We start from the raw sequence: 16,336 nt of genomic DNA, 5'->3' as shown, positions 1-16,336 counted from the left end.
ATAGCAAGGCTCAATATTGAGTTGTCATGCTGGAGGCACTTCTATGTTTTCAAACCACATGACGACATTTGACTACCATTGTTTTAATTGACTTTTGATGTTTTATTTTATCCTAGCATGAATGTCCTGCATGTGCACGTTTCTTTGAAGATTTCTTTTGTGTCTCTTTGTTTTTTAAGGGTGGGAGCTTTCACAGAGTAGAACAGCCTTGCCAGGGACAGAATGTGTGGGATGTGCATTTGAAAGCATGCGAGAGACAGGTGTGAAATGTACTTCTTGGTCTTGAAGTGCAGTTTTATAAGCAGTGGTGGTGAAATGTGTGTTATGTTGTACATTGGGAGATGAAGTGTGTGATGCTATAGGCAATGGTGCACAAATGTGCATTGTGTTGTACATTGGGAAGTATCATGAAGTTCTTACTATTGGCTTTGACATGCCATCATGTCATCATGAATTCTGACTCTGTCTTGCTTGAGCTTTTTGCATCCACAGGCAGGCCCTGTTAAGGTTATTCACGTTCATGGTTGTATTATTTTCTGTTCTGGTGGAGGTTTTTGTAAGCTTCACTGGGATAATGTGTGGGAAGTGTGCTTGATACCTTTCAGAGCAGAAATTGTTGTTGGCAGAGAAATGTCTCGGAGTCAATATACAGGGGCCTGGCCAGCTTCTGTGTTGACCTTGAAACAAACCAGTACAGTCAGCTTGGTTTTTCATAACAGAAGAAAAGGGGGGAGGTTTCTAGAACCTTCTCCTCAGGTTGAGTAAAAGGTATTAAAGTTGGGAAATCTTGGCACCCAGACAGGAGCTTGCTTGTGGAGGACATATACAGCGTTGAATATTTGTATGTTTGAATCCTGTTACTCTTGTGCTCCACAAGAGGTATTTGAATGAACTTGGGTGGGGGGGGGGGTTCTCACAGGTGCATGGCTAATGTACTTGAGAGTCTAACTTCCACACGTCACCTGTACCTCCATGATTGGCATATTATGCTGCACAGTGACATATATTCCCCCGTGTCACATAGCACTACATCTTGGTATCTGTGACTACAACTTAGTTTCCTTCGACAGGTGAGTAGGACAGTTTCCTTTTCCCAAAGGTTGTTAGTTGCATTCGTTGTAGAAGACCCTACTTTGATTTACTTTCAGGAACTTTTGGTGATGAGTCTGTTCTGACCTGTCAACAGTGGGTATGGACTGTTATGAGTGTGTTTGTTGTTCCATCTGAGGAAGTGGAAGGTTGTACTGCTGCTGATTTGGGACATTTCACACCTTGAGTGTGTGCAAATATGGATTGTGCGTTGGATACCTTATGGGCATCTGCATTGGCTACTTGTCAGGATTGATGACACACATAACCCGGGACACTTCAAAGGCTGCTACAGGAATCACAGTACTAACTCTTTTTTTCAGTCTCTTCAGGCCACCTGAGCCTTGCATTGGGTTTGTTCTAACTGGAGTGGTCTGTGAGAGGGGCATGCCTTATGTAATGTCAATCGAAGCTTGGCCGCTATGGCTGCCTCCTGCTGTAGACACAGGATCTTCGTCAAATCTTTGTTTTCCAACTCCCTCACATTGGTGTCCCAGGCCGCGCAAAGGACACCAAACACATTCGGTTGATAGATATGAGTGCCTGATAGATTTTATGACCACCCAGGTCAACTATAATATGTTTTCCCTCTAAGAGATCACATTTGGGAAGGTCTGATTGGCGTTTATGTATCGGGGGTCAACACATGTTGGAACTGTAGATATTCATGGAATTGACTTCGGTATAATTGCAATTCAGTCTGAAGGTTATGGAATGATTTGAGAACCATGCCCTGCATGATGTCCCCTAAAGTGGAGATCGCAATGAGATCTCACCATTTTATCTAAGTGTTGACCGCCATAAATTTATAATGACTTTTATCACTCTCCATACAGGTGTGCTATCAGTGGAGTAGTACCCATTGCCCATTTGTCTAATTGATAAGCCAGATCACCAGTCGTGTATGAACAGGAGGTGAGCTGCCAGATAATATGACTCAGCATCCGTTGCTGCAATGTCCCCACAGTATGTGGACTGTAAACATTTGCTGAGGGAAATGCGAGGGGTGCCACACCGCATAGGAAAGTTTTGAGAATGGAACTCAGTTTACTGCACCACTGTTGCTGGATCTCATACAGGAAATTATGTAGTTGTTGAAGGAATCTGTCTAGAGAGACCATTTTGAAGATCAATGACCATCCCGGGATCACCGACCAGATCTTTATATTGTTTTTAAGGCTGTCGAATACTGGTTCAACATTAGCATTACATGACTCTGTCTCGTCCGTGGAGAGAAAGATGCCCAAGTATTTGAACCTGCTGGCGGCCACTCGCAATCTGGATGCCCACCACAGTCTGCCCACTGTGAAAAGCATAGATTTTGATTTGATGATTTTAGGCTCGAGGTTACCCCACATATACTCAGGATCTGCAATAGCCTAGGTCCCATTGTGTCCAGCGCCGTAATAAAGAAGAGCATATCGTGGGCGAATAGCATCATCCTGTCTGACAGTCTGTTCCCCCACTCAAAACCCCACACCTGCATATCCATCCTCACCCACACGCTAATGGCTCCATGGCAAGAGCAAACACCAGGAGGCAGCCCTGCTGCATCCCCTGTTGAATAGGGAAGGTGTCCAACTGGTGTTTGGGTCATGTTGCCTTGTATATCCAACTAGGGTGTAATTACCCCAATATTATTTAGGAGAGGTTGTGCCAGATGTCGGCGAGGTCGGGACCCCCCTCGGCTGCTGAAGTGTCAGCCACTCGCCTGGTGTTCCTCCCGGATGAACCGGACCTATGGTGCCGATTAGCCCTTGTCTTTGCGGTCATTTTCTGTTTGTTGCCATAAGAGGAGTGTAAGTCCATGATTGGAGGAGTGTGAATCTTAAGATGGATCCTTTTGTATGTCCACTGAAATACCTCCTAAGGGGATTCAAAGAAGAGCATCTGTGATTGATAGATCACTTTGAGTTTCGTGGAAACGGAAGCATATATCAGATGTTTAACTTGCAGAGGCACAGCTTGATGGCCTGGAAAGACTGGCGCTGTTGGTGCACCAGCCTGGTGTAGTTCGGAAAGATCATAATAGTAAGTGATTGGTACAAACTTTTCTCCTGGAGCCGGGGTATTTTTAAGGATGGTATCCCAATCCATATAGGTCAGGAGTTTAGCAATAACTGGTCTAGACCTGGCACCTGGGGGAAGGTGGCAAACCAGAGTCAAATGAGCCAGCTCATCCACAAAGCAGGGGAAGAGGGCTCCTGGTGGAAGCAACTCTCTGAGCCAGTGATCTAGAAACTGCTCCATCAAGGCACCCTCATACCCCTGGGGAATCCAATGAAGCGCGGGCTGTTACAACATGCCCTTCCCTCTGCGTCTTCCACCCATTCAACCAGTTCCCAGATCATGGAAGTGAACTTGGACACTGTATGCTGCAGGGATGTGGCTTAATCCTTGAACTCCAAGACCCAACCTCCGTGATCCACTCCACTACAAAGCAATATGACATTGGAGCCCACAGCACCTATCTTGGCTTCAAGTACGTCTCAAGACTGTGTGATGGAAGTTAACAAGGCAGCATTGTCTGGTATTGAACCTTCAATGGTTGCCTGCCCCTGCCTGCGCCAAGGACCTGCCTGTTTGAGTATATTTTTCAAGGGTGCTTTGTTTGTCATTGGGCAGCCCCTTGTCTTTAGTCATATTGCACGGTTGGCCCTGGGTGTGGTCTTCAGCTCCTAGCTCCCTGACCCACCTGAACCACATCGCAAACCTGTGGGATGGCACTTGCAGTCAAATCCTCAGCTAGACAGATCTTCAATACTGCATGGTTTCCAACTCAGGAGGCGAACACATGGTAAAACGTGGGTAGATCAGGATGAAGGGGGGCCCACACTGCTGCAAACTGCAACTCAGTTCAGCCATCTAATGGGGTCAAGTGGGGTCTGATGTTTCTGTGTTCTTGCTCTGAGATGGTGGTTACAGCTTCCCCTTACTTCTGTGAACGATGGCTCTCAGACCAATTTTGTGCACTACAGTCATGGTTGGTGTGCCACCTGGGAACCGGGGCCCACTCGGGAGCCCCTCCACTCCTGTTGATGTGCACGATGGGGGTCACGGCCCATTCACCTTGGCCACCAGTCAGCAAAAATGGAGCAGATATGTGCATACAGTGCACAAAAGGTGCTATCTCAGATGCTACTCATCTGTGTCTGGCCTTACCAGGGAATCTTACCACCCGTTGAATGGGGCCAGTGCATCTGGAAGGACTCCCCGGACTCGTCCTGGTCTTGGGTCAGGTGCCTCCCATCGAAGTGGATAGCCTCACCGCTAATGTGCCCCCCAGCAAGCAGGCATGATTATCGTTTACCGCCCTTGGATTCTTCACTGACCTGCTGTTCTCTTGCCTCGTCTCTGCTCCAGTCACCCCGGTCACCGGTGTGCCTTACCTCATGATTTGTGGGCTCTAATCACACTGCTGTTCGGATGGCCACTTCTGGAGACGCCCAACGCAGTGCTGTCTCCTCCACCCGTACCCGTCAGTCCTCACGGCTCGGGCGCGGTGCAATCCTCTCTCCTGTCCCACAGCCAGAGCCACCAAGCCCCCAGCGTCCTCTGCTGCTGAAATTGATTTATAGTTTGAAGTGTGTTGGGATAGAGACTATAGGTTCTAGTGTAAACCAGTGGGACTATCTGTATCTGTTGACAGGAATAGTAAAAAGATGCTAAATTTATTTGTTTTCATATTCTTTATCCCTTTCTTCCTTTTCTTTTCTAACCTTTTATAATTATTTGCTTTTGGAATTTTAGGAACATAAAATAATATGGTGAACCAGGAATTTCTAAGGAGATAGAATATAGATAAGGTGGGCATGTCAAGGGTTTTTTCTGCAACTACAAAACAGGAGAAGAGACAAACTCTCAATCTTTTGAGATTTTGTTTAATCATAGCATGAGGATCAACATTTTGAAGTTATTAGGTCAATTAAATATTGAGTTCCAGTGAACATATGATGTAAATATAGAGTAATAGATGCTCTGAAATAAATGTATTGTAAAAAGATTTGGAGTATATTGAAGAGATTAGGCCAATGTAACCTTGAGTTGTAGTGAACCCATTATATAAACTTGGATTAACAGGTGCTTAATGTAGAAATAAATATACTATGCAACGATTTGGAGTATAGTTAGGGGTATTACTATGTAGTAAGGAATTTAAGATGATTGAAATTGTCCGTATAGCACCAGAGAAAGAGTTTATGTAGCACAAATGGGAAGACACTTGTGGGTAGATATGCTGGAATTTTTGTTAGTGAATTACAAACTATCTGGATGGAAATTGTTATTTTCTAAAAATAGTTTTGTTTCTATAATTTTCAGCCCTGAAGAAGTGGTATGTAAACCCTGCAAAACACGTTTTCGCTGGAAATATTGTATATTAAAGAATTACGCGTATGAAATTAGGTCCCAATTACAACTGTATTAATTCATGCTGTTGACTGATGATGTTAAGAACATCCTTTGTTCAAGAAAAACTTACCTTCTATTTGATTTCTTGTAACTGCATAACCACATGCAATTGAATAATCCTTATGAGATTTTGTATTTTACTGTTTGGGATGACAATAAGCTGTTTGTCACAGAATGATTTAATTAAATTTGACTTACAATCGATGTCCAATATTTATGTTAATTGAGTGATTAATGTCAGATGCTATTATCGCCCTACAAAAAAATGTATATAACTTATTAGAACACTGGAATGTGGAGCACTCCATTGAAGACAAAGCAACATTCCAATGTTTTCACAAAGTCCTCCAGCTCGAACTGCGAGAGGCCTTTGTTTTATTTGTTAGAACATTCTGCCCCCTAGTGGCAGAATGTTCTAATAGAATTAGAGACCTTTGTGGCAGGGCTATACCGGCTATTAAAGTCCGGCTCCCTTGTTATTGCTGGAGCGGGCCTCTAATAGCCGGTATAGCCCGCTATGGTGGGCTATAAGGATATTCTAACTCCGAATGTAGTTCATATCACTTTCCGCTGTGAATAAACGCGTTTTATGGCCTCAAAGTGAGCAATTTGATAATTTTAGCTCACTTTTACCCCAACTCCAATCTTGTGCTTTTCATCCTAGAAGCATTAAAATGACTATAAACATGCTCATTTTACCTATATCCAATATTTGAAAATGGACCACTTTGGACCACTCAGAGGCATTTCCTCAGGTCGCATGACATCGAACGTTTTTCATGAAAAATAGGAGTGTCTCGCTTGAACATGAAGTAACTCCAAATGTAGTTCATTTCACTTTCCGCTGTGAATAAACACGTTTTAAGGCCTCAAAGCGAGCAATTCAATCATTTTAACTCACTTTTACCCCTACCCCCAATCTTGTATTTTTGCTCCCTTGAAGTATGAAAATGACTATAAATATGCTCATTTGAACTCAAAAAGTGATGATCTTCATCCAAAAGTCACAATTAATTGAAATATGCAATATATGAAAAAAGATCATTTTAAACCTCCCAAAGGCATTTAGTCAAGTCATGGGTCATCAATCGTTTTGCCTGAAAAATCTGACTTTCTTGCTTGAACATGAATTAACTTGAAATGTAGTTCACATCAATTCCCACAATGAATACACACATTTTAAAGCCTCAAAGAGAGCAATTCGATCATTTTAACTCACTTTTACCCCTACCCCAAATCTTGTTTTTTTGCTCCGTAAATATGAAAATCACTATCAACATGCTAATTTTAGTCTAAAAGTGATGAGCCCGAACTTAATGTCAGAATTAGATGAAATATGCAATATTTGAAAACCGACCATTTTGGACCTCTCAGAGGCATTTCCTCAGGTTGAGGGAAAAATCGGACTCTCACTTGAACATGAATTTACTACAAATGTTGTTCATATCACTTCCTGCAGCGAATAAACACGTTTTAAGCCCTCAAAGTGAGCAATTCGAGCAGTTTAACTCTCTTTTACTCCTACCTCAAATCTTGTGTTTTTCTTCCGTAGAAGCATGAAAATGACTATAAACATGCTCATTTTAGCTCTAAAAGTGATGATCTTAATCCAAATATCAGAATTAGTTGAAATATGCAATATTTGAAACAAGACCATTTTAGACCTCTCATAAGCATTTAGTCAATGTGCGGTTCATCGATTGTTTCGGATGAAAAATCGGACTCTCTCGCTTGAACATGATTTTATTTCAAATGTTGTTCACATCACTTCCAGTGGTGAATAAACACGGTCTAAGGCCTTAAAGTGACTAATTCGGTCATTTTATTTCACTTTTACCCTACCACAAATCTTGTGTTTTCGCTCCGTAGAAGCATGAACATCACTATAAACATGCTCATTTTAGCTCCAAAAGTGATGATCCACATCCAAATGTCAGAATTAGTTGACATATGCAATATTTGAAAACACCCAATTTTGGACCTCTCAGAGGCATTTCGTCTGGTCGCGGGTCATGGATCGTATTGCATGAAAAATCAGACTCTCTTGCTTGAATATTAATGAACTCCGAATGCAGTTTATATTACTTCCTGCAGTGAATAAACACGTCTTAAGGCCTCAAAGTGAGCAATTCGCTCATTTTAACTCACTTTTATTCCAGCCTAAACTCTTGTGTTGTTGCTCCATATAAGCATGAAAATCACTATAAACATGCTCGTTTTAGCTACAAAAGTGATGATCCACATCCAAAAATCAGAATTAGTTGAAATATGCAATATTTGAAAACTTACAATTTTGGACCTCTCAGAGGCATTTCCTCAGGTCGCGGGTCATCAATCGTTTTATAGGGAAAATCTGCAATATTTGAATACAGACCATTTTGGAACTTCCAGTGGCATTTTCTCAGGTTGCGGATGATCGATCGCTTTTCATGACAAATTGGACTCTCTTGCTTGAACATGAATTAACTCCACATGCAGTTCATTTCATGTACAGCAGTAAATTAACATGTTTTAAGGCCTCAGAGTGACAAAATCGGTCATTTTAACTTACTTTTATCCTATCCTAAATCTTGTGTTTTTGCTCCATAGAAGCATGAAAATAAGTATAAACATTCTCATTTTTGCTCCAAAAGTGATTATCCATATCCAAATATTAGAATTAGATGAAATATGCAATATTTGACAAAAGTCCATTTTGGACCTCTCATAAGCATTTACTCAAGTCGCGGGTCATCGATTGTTTTGTATAAAAAATCAGACTCGCTTGCATGAACATGAATTAACTCCAGATGTAGTTCATATCGCTTCCCGTAGTGAATAAATATGTTTCAAATACTCAAAGTAAGCAATTCGATCATTTTAACGCAGTTTTACCCCTCCTCCAAATCTTGTATTTTTGCTCTCTAGAAGCATGAAAATTACTTGAAACGTGCTCCTTTTAGCTCCAAAAGTGATGATACACAGCCAAAAGCCAGAATTAGTTGAAATTTGCAATCTTTGAAAAAGGACCATTTTGGACCTATCAGAGGCATTTCGTCAGGTCGCAGGCTCATCGATCATTTTGCATGAAAATTCAGACTCTCTCGCTTGAACATGAATTAACTCCAAATGCAGTTCATAACACTGACAGCAGTAAGTAAACATGTTTTGTGGCCTCAAAGGGAGTAATTCGATCATTATAACTCACTTTTACCCCTACCCAAAATCTTGTGCTTTTGCCCCATAAAAGCATGAACATAACTATAAACACACCCATTTTAGCTCCAAAAGCAATGATCCACATCCAAAAGACAGAATTAATTGAAATATGCAATATTTGAAAACATACCATTTTGGACCTTTCCGAGGAATTTCTTCAGGTGCTGGTCATCGATCGTTTTGCATGAAAAATCGGACTCTCTTGCTTGAACATGAACTAACTCCAAATGTAGTTCATATCACTTACAGCAGTAAATAAACACATTTTAAGGCCTCAGAGTGACCAAATCGGTCATTTTAACTTACTTTTACCCTAGCCCAAATCTTGCGTTTTTGCTCCATAGAAGCATGAAAATAATTATAAACATTCTCATTTTAGCTCCAAAAGTGATTATCCATATACAAATATTAGTATTAGTTGAAATATGCAATATTTGGAAACAGAGTATTTTGGACCTCTCCGAGGCATTTCCCCAGGTTGGGGGTCATCGATTGTTTTGCATAAAAAATTAGACTCTCTTGCTTGAACATGAATTAACTCCAAATTTAGTTCATATCACTTCTGGGAGTTAATAAATATCTTTTAAGTACTCCACTTAGTAATTCGATCAATTTAACTCAGTTTTACCCCTACCCCAAATCTTGTATTTTTGCTCCCTAGAAGCATTAAAAGGACTATAAACATGATAATTTTTGCTCCAAAAGTGATGATCTTCATCCAAAAGTGAGAAATTGTTGAAATATGCACTATTTGAAAAGGATCATCATTTTAGATCTCTCAGAGGCATTTCGTCAGGTCGTGGGTAATCAATAGTTTTGCATGAAAATTCGGACTATCTCGCTTGAACATGAATGAACTCCAAATGTAGTTGATATCACTTTCCGCAGTGAATATACACATTTTCTGGCATCAAAGTGAGCAATTCGATAATTTAAACTCACATTTACCCTATCCCAAATCTTGTGTTTTTGCTCCGTAGAAGTATGGAAATCAAAATAAACACGCCATTTCCGTTCCAAAAGTGGTGATCCACATCCAACAGACAGTATTAGTTTGAAATATGCAATATTTCAAAACTTACCATTTTGGACCTCTCAGCGGCATTTCGTCAGGTCGCTGGTCATCGCTCGTTATGCATGAAAAATCGGACTCTCTTGCTTGAACATGAATAAACTCTAAATGCAGTTCGTACCACATACAGAAGTAAATAAACATGTTTTAAGACAACAGCGTGACCAAATCGATCATTTAACTTACTTTTAACGTATCCCAAATCTTGTGCTTTTGCTCCATGGAAGCATGAATATCACTATAAAAATTCTCATTTTGCTCCAGAATTGATGATCCGAATCCAAATTTCAGAATTAGTTAAAATATGCAATATTTGAAAACAGACCAATTTGGACCTCTCAGAGGTATTTCACAAGTGGGTCATTGAAAGTTTTCTGAAAAATCAGACTTTTTGGCTTGAACATGAATTAACTCAAAATGTAATTTATATCAGCTCCCGCAGTGAATAAACATGTTTTATGGCCTCAGAGTGAGCAAGTCAATCATTTAAACTCAGTTTTACCCCTACCCCAAATATTGCATTTTTAATCTCTAGAAGCATGAAAATGACTATAAACATGCTCATTTTAGATCCAAAAGTGATGATCTTCAACTAAAAGTCAGAATTAGGTGAAATATACAATATTTGACAAAACACAATTTTCGACCTCTCATAAGCATTTAGTAAAGTCGTGAGTCATCAATCGTTTTGCATGAAAAATCGCACTCTCTAGCTTGAATATGAATTAACTCCAAATGCAGGTCATATCACTTATCGCAGTGAATATACCAGTTTTAAGGCCCCAAAGTGAGCAATTCGGTCATTTTAACTCCGTTTTACCCTTACTCCAAACTTGTATTTTTCTCTCTAGAAGCATGAAAATGACTATTAACATGCTCATTTTAGCTCCAAAAGTGGTGATCTACATCCAAAAGTCAGAATTAGTTGAAATATGTAATATTTGAAAAAGTACCATTTTGGAACTCTCAGAGGCATTTCGTCAGGTCGCGGGTCATCAATCGTTTTGCATTAAAAATCAGACTTGCTTGCATGAACATGAATTAACTCCAAATTTAGTTCATATCACTTCCTGCAGTGAATAAATACGTTTCAAGTAATCAAAGTAAGAAATTAGATACTTTTAACTCAGTCTTACCTCTACTGCAAATCTTGTATTTTTGCTCTATAGGAGCATGAAAATTACTTTAAACATGCTCCTTTTAGCTACAAAAGTGATGATACACATCCAAAAGCCAGAATTAGTTGAAATATGCAATATTTGAAAACTGCCCATTTTGGACACCTCAAAGGCATTTCGTCAGGTCGCTGGTCATCGATAGTTTTGCATGAAAAATCGGACTCTCTTGCTTGAACGTGAATTAACTACAAATGCAGTTCATATCATGTGAGAAAGTGTCATCTTTCTTGCCTCGGTATGCCCCCACTTTTTTTCTGAACTACTGATGTACTTTGACTGAGTTTGCCCTGGGTCCCTGCCAACCAGGTACCCAGGGCCTGTGTTCCTTTCCCTACAAAGAAAAGCTATGCTAAAACAAAACACCCAATTGGCATCTCTGGCCACCTGTCAGCCCCTAGTAAATGGTACCCTAGGTACCCAGGGCATGGTGACCAGAGAAGACCTCTGAGGCTGCGGCACTTATTGTGCCACCCTCAGGGAACCTGTACCCTGGCACCCACACACTGCCTTTGCAGGCTGAGTGCCTAAGTACAGAACTAAAGCAAGAGTCGACATGGCACACATCCCTATGTGCCATGCCCACAGAACCCACTGCCCTGGCAAACTTCAGTCACCCCTCTAGCTGGGTGCCCTATGCCCCTACAGTACCCAGGGCCATTCCTGGGCACTGTAAGTGCAGTGAAGCCATTTAAGAGTATATGGTGCTGGGAGGTCGTCATTACAAACTCTACAGCACCATAATGGCTACACTGAAGACTGACAAGTTTGGTACCAAACTTCTCAGCACATTAAACCCGCACTGATGCCAGTGTGGGATTTAATGTAAAATGCACGAGAGGGCATCTTAGAGATGCCCTCCAAAACCCGAACCTACAATCCACGTCTGGGCGGAGTGGCTGCAGAGACTGCCACACATCAGACATGTTGCTGGACCCCTGGGTGGAGAGCCCCCCGCTCTCCTGTGCCTGCAACAATGCACATCCTGGGCGAGGTGATATGTCCCCTCCCCCAGGATGGACAGGGGGAAGCTTCAAAGGCATACCGCCTCTGAGAAATTCTCTATACCATTTGCTGTACCCAGCAACCAGCCCCCCACCAGGCCTATCCCCACCCTGGCGGGAAGACTGGCAGGAAAAACTATGTCAGGAAGGGGGGTGTGCCAACCTGTGCCAACTCCACCCCTAAGGTGGAGGAGGCGAGGTGAAGCACAACCCCGGACCCCGGCCATCTTGTAGATGGGGAGTCCTGCCCAATCCCAGCTAGGCTCCTGCCCCCCTCCCACAGAAGAGGAGCAGGCTAGGGGGTGTACTCACCCCAGGACAGGGACCCATTGGTCCCTGCCCTTGCCCTAACTGTAACGCCCCTAAATTCAGTATTTAGGGGTTCCCTGAACCTTCCTTCCTTAGATCCCGATATTAAAAAGAAGAAAGAAGATCAAGAAGAAGAAGACCTGCCGTGCAGCTGCTAACAACAGGACAACAACAACTGACTTGGCCCCAGCCCTACCGGCCTGTTGATCCTGGAACCTACTCCTGCCTAAACCCGGCGACCTCCGCGGACAGCAACCTTGGGACACCCAGAGGACCTGCCTGCCTTGACCCTCTCGACGATTGGTACTCCCATCAGCAGAGGCTCTGCTGCAACAACCCACCTGGTGCCCACCAGGAAGCTCCGGACCAGCCCACTCTGCACCAGCTGAGCCCGGGCCGGGCCAATCCAAACCAAGACCACGAGGACGTCCCCCCGGTGACTGGGACCCGAAGTACAGTGCCCAAAGTCCCTCCTCGACGAACCAGCCGATGCCTGCAGACTTAGAACCAGGGGCCACCCCAACCGCGACCAGCCGAGGGTAAGCTTTTCCGACACCCAAAGACACCCCTGCACCCAGCGCCCTACAGCCCCCTGTGCCTCCCATTGGGGTACCTACCTGTGCTCCAACATCCCAACTTACCTCTCGAAGTGCTGGTCGCCCCTGGAGAGTCACCGTCCCCGAGCCTGCAGCCTTTGTTCCTTTTTCAAGATTCTCATTGGATAACATTGAGCGCCCGACGGCTCAAAAGCACCCTGCACCCAGCTGCCCGAATGCCGCTGGCTGGTACCCCTTTGCCCTATCCTACTTTCCGCCTTGCCCAGAGCATTTGACCAGGAGCCCCGCTCCCAGAGCCGCGTGGCCTGCTAGCCAGCAGCCACCAACCGAAGGGCCCCATTCCCTCATTGGATAACATTGGGCCTACCTACCTCTGCACCCGGCCGCCCCTGCGCCACTGGGACTAAACTAACTGTACTCACCTGACCCTGGGGATCCCCTGAGTCTATGACCAGAACCCTAACTTCACCAACCAAGTACTCACCTGGAAACCGGTAATTCACTTACCTGCCATTGGATAACATTGACCCATTTTTGACTCGAAACTTTTCTGTGTGAAGTTTTGAAAACTGAAAATATTCCTATAAAATCAGCCAAAGTCCGAATTCGAAAATACTCACCTGAGATCAGGAGAGAAGCCAGTACCGTACCTTTCATTCCAGTACTGAACCGCAAAAGTAATCCCTAGCGGGGTTACTAGTAACCTGTATTTTCTCCATAGGAACCCATTGTCTAGTAACCTGTATTTTCTCCATAGGAACCCATTGTCTGCTTTTCTATGAAATTTCTTCTAAGTGTCTACTTTTGAAAAATGCAAATATTCTTTAAAAATCGTACAACATACTGAAATGCAATTACCTTCCTGTTTTGAGTTAAGCCCCCAGTGCTGGCCATAGGAGACTAGTGCTGGGTTACAAAAGTAATGCGATCGTACTTTACCTGTAACCTGAATTTCCTCCCATTGAATAACATTGTGAGAATCACCTCGAAAAGTTTCTAAGTGTGTGTAGCAAGGACGGGATGGAGAGACGCACTAACTGGTGGATGCCTGTGCCTGTTCCTAATTTCCCTCGTTCCCCACAGACTAACAACCCGAGGGCTGAGTGGGACAGCGTTTCGGAGCCGGAAGAGGAAACAGACCGCGGCGCCTTTAACTGGACCTTCTTGGAACAAGACGCGACTCCGCCCCTCTCTGACGACGGTGATCCCGGACTGGACAAGAGGCAGGAAATCATGTACGGCGTGTGTGTTCACACCCCGGAGGTTGGAAGCGGAGAAGGCGAGAGAGAGAAGAGGACAGGAGCAGCCGAAGAAGATGGGAGAACAGCGAGGGAAGGAGAGCCAGGAGGCCAACGACCCCGTGTTCCGCCGTGCCACACTCCCGAGGGAGGAGTGTGGCTTTCCCAGGTACAGAGGCGTTGGGCGGCTTGGATGGGGAAGAAGAACGCCCCTGTGTGGATTTGTAGATATCCCTGTGCGTGCCTTTCCCGTGTGTGCCCCGATACCCGTCTTCCCTCCCTACCCGTCCTGTAAACCCTCACGCGCATACCCCCCTTAGCACGAGCACAGCTAGTTAACAAGATACACGGGTGTCCCCTCACATTCACTCGGCCCCTGGAGAATACGCTATATCAAAACCTAATTCTAACGGCTCCCTCTGTTGGTCTCCTTTTTCCTCGGTACGCCTGAGACGGAGAACCGAAACGGAAGAAGCAGACGCTTGTCAGGACAGCCCGGACCAACATCATCCCGAAGAGAGCGCCACCACGAACAACCTGGAGTTCGCCAAAGAAAGACTAACCTTTAGGACAAAGCGCACCCTAAAAATAAAGCCCAGTCTGAAGAGATACACTGGTGTACCGCCTCTTACTGACCCAGAGCCCACTACCAGACCCCCTCCCACGCCCACAGTGTGAACTTTTAAAACAGCTTTATATTCAGGAAAAATCATCAATGTAAAACTAAGACCCCAGGACTGAATCCAAGATCTAGTCCTGGCACTACCAAAGTAATCCATAAAGTAATCAACTGTACTTTCCTATGAAAACCCATTGAGCTCAATGCTAGAGTGTGTTTCAGAACTGTATTGCTATTAGCTAACCTGTGATTATTGTGTGTACAAACTTATTGCTCCTCTGCAAAGTATTTACCTGAGAGTACTCGTATCTCGAAAAGTATATTTTCATAACTGTTGGTTCTAAAAATAAAACAACTATATCTAAGGATATAATAACAATTGGCCTGGAGTTAAGTTCTTGAGTGTGTGAAACCTTTTGCTGACTGAGTGTGTACAACAAATGCTTTACACTGTCCTCTGGTACTGCCTTACTACTCGACCAAGCTACCACTTTGGAGAGTAAGGTCAGTTCTGACTTTAACCTCTGTTAAACCTTTGGGGTTTGTGGACTCTATACACACTGTACTGCCTTATTGTCCAGTATATATAGAGCCACCTTCTCACATATCACTTACAGCAGTAAATAAACACGTTTTAAGGCCTCAAAGGGAGCAATTCGATCATTTTAACTCACTTTTACCCCTACCCAAAATCTTGTGTTTTTGCTCTGTAGAGGCATGAACATCACTATAAACACGCCCATTTTAGCTCCAAAACCAATGATCCACATCCAAAAGACAGAATTAGTTGAAATATACAATATTTGAAAACATACCATTTTGGACCTTTCAGAGGAATTTCTTCAGGTCGCTGGTCATTGATCATTTTGCATGAAAAATCGGACTCTCTTGCTTGAACATGAATTAACTCCAAATGTAGTTCATATCACTTACAGCAGTAAATAAACACATTTTAAGGCCTCACAGTGACCAAATCCGTCATTTTAACTTACTTTTACCCTTGCCCAAATCTTGTGTTTTTGCTCCATAGAAGCATGAAAATCACTACAAATACGCCCATTATTAATTAAAATATGCAATATTTGAAATTGTACTTTTTTGGAACTTTCAGAGGCATTTCTTCTGTTCGCTGTTCATCGATCGTTTGGCAAGAAAAATTGGACTCTCTTGCTTGAACATGAATCCACTCCAAATGCAGTTCATATCACTCACGGCAGTAAATACCCTGTGGTCGTATCACCATAATCCACCTCCCATGTTAACTATGCCTTAGTCTAGAATTTAACAGACGTTAAATTCCTGCATTAAGGCATAGTTAACGGGATTTAAAATATCACTAACCCTCGTTGATGATATCATGAAGCTGGGGTAGCAATATTTTCCCATGGTGTTTTGTTAGGCACACCTCCTTTGCATCTCATTAGAGATGCAAAGCGAGGAGTGAGCAAAACGGGAGCTGAATCAAGGAAACACGCGCTAGCATGTCCTTGCAAATAATGCAATATAATTATTGCCGCTTTTCGCCCCAAAACGGACGCTAAAGCGGCGATAATCATATCTTCAGCCCTTGATGATATGCCCCCAAGTTTAGTTATCCATCACCCATTGCTTATAATTTTGGGAGGCTATAAGAGTCGTCCAAAATGTTTTTTTATTTTAAACCCC

This window comes from Lissotriton helveticus, chromosome 2_1 (assembly GCF_964261635.1).
Source record: "Lissotriton helveticus chromosome 2_1, aLisHel1.1, whole genome shotgun sequence".
NCBI classification, from domain to species: Eukaryota; Metazoa; Chordata; class Amphibia; order Caudata; family Salamandridae; genus Lissotriton; species Lissotriton helveticus.
Note: the sequence above shows the minus strand (reverse complement) of the source record.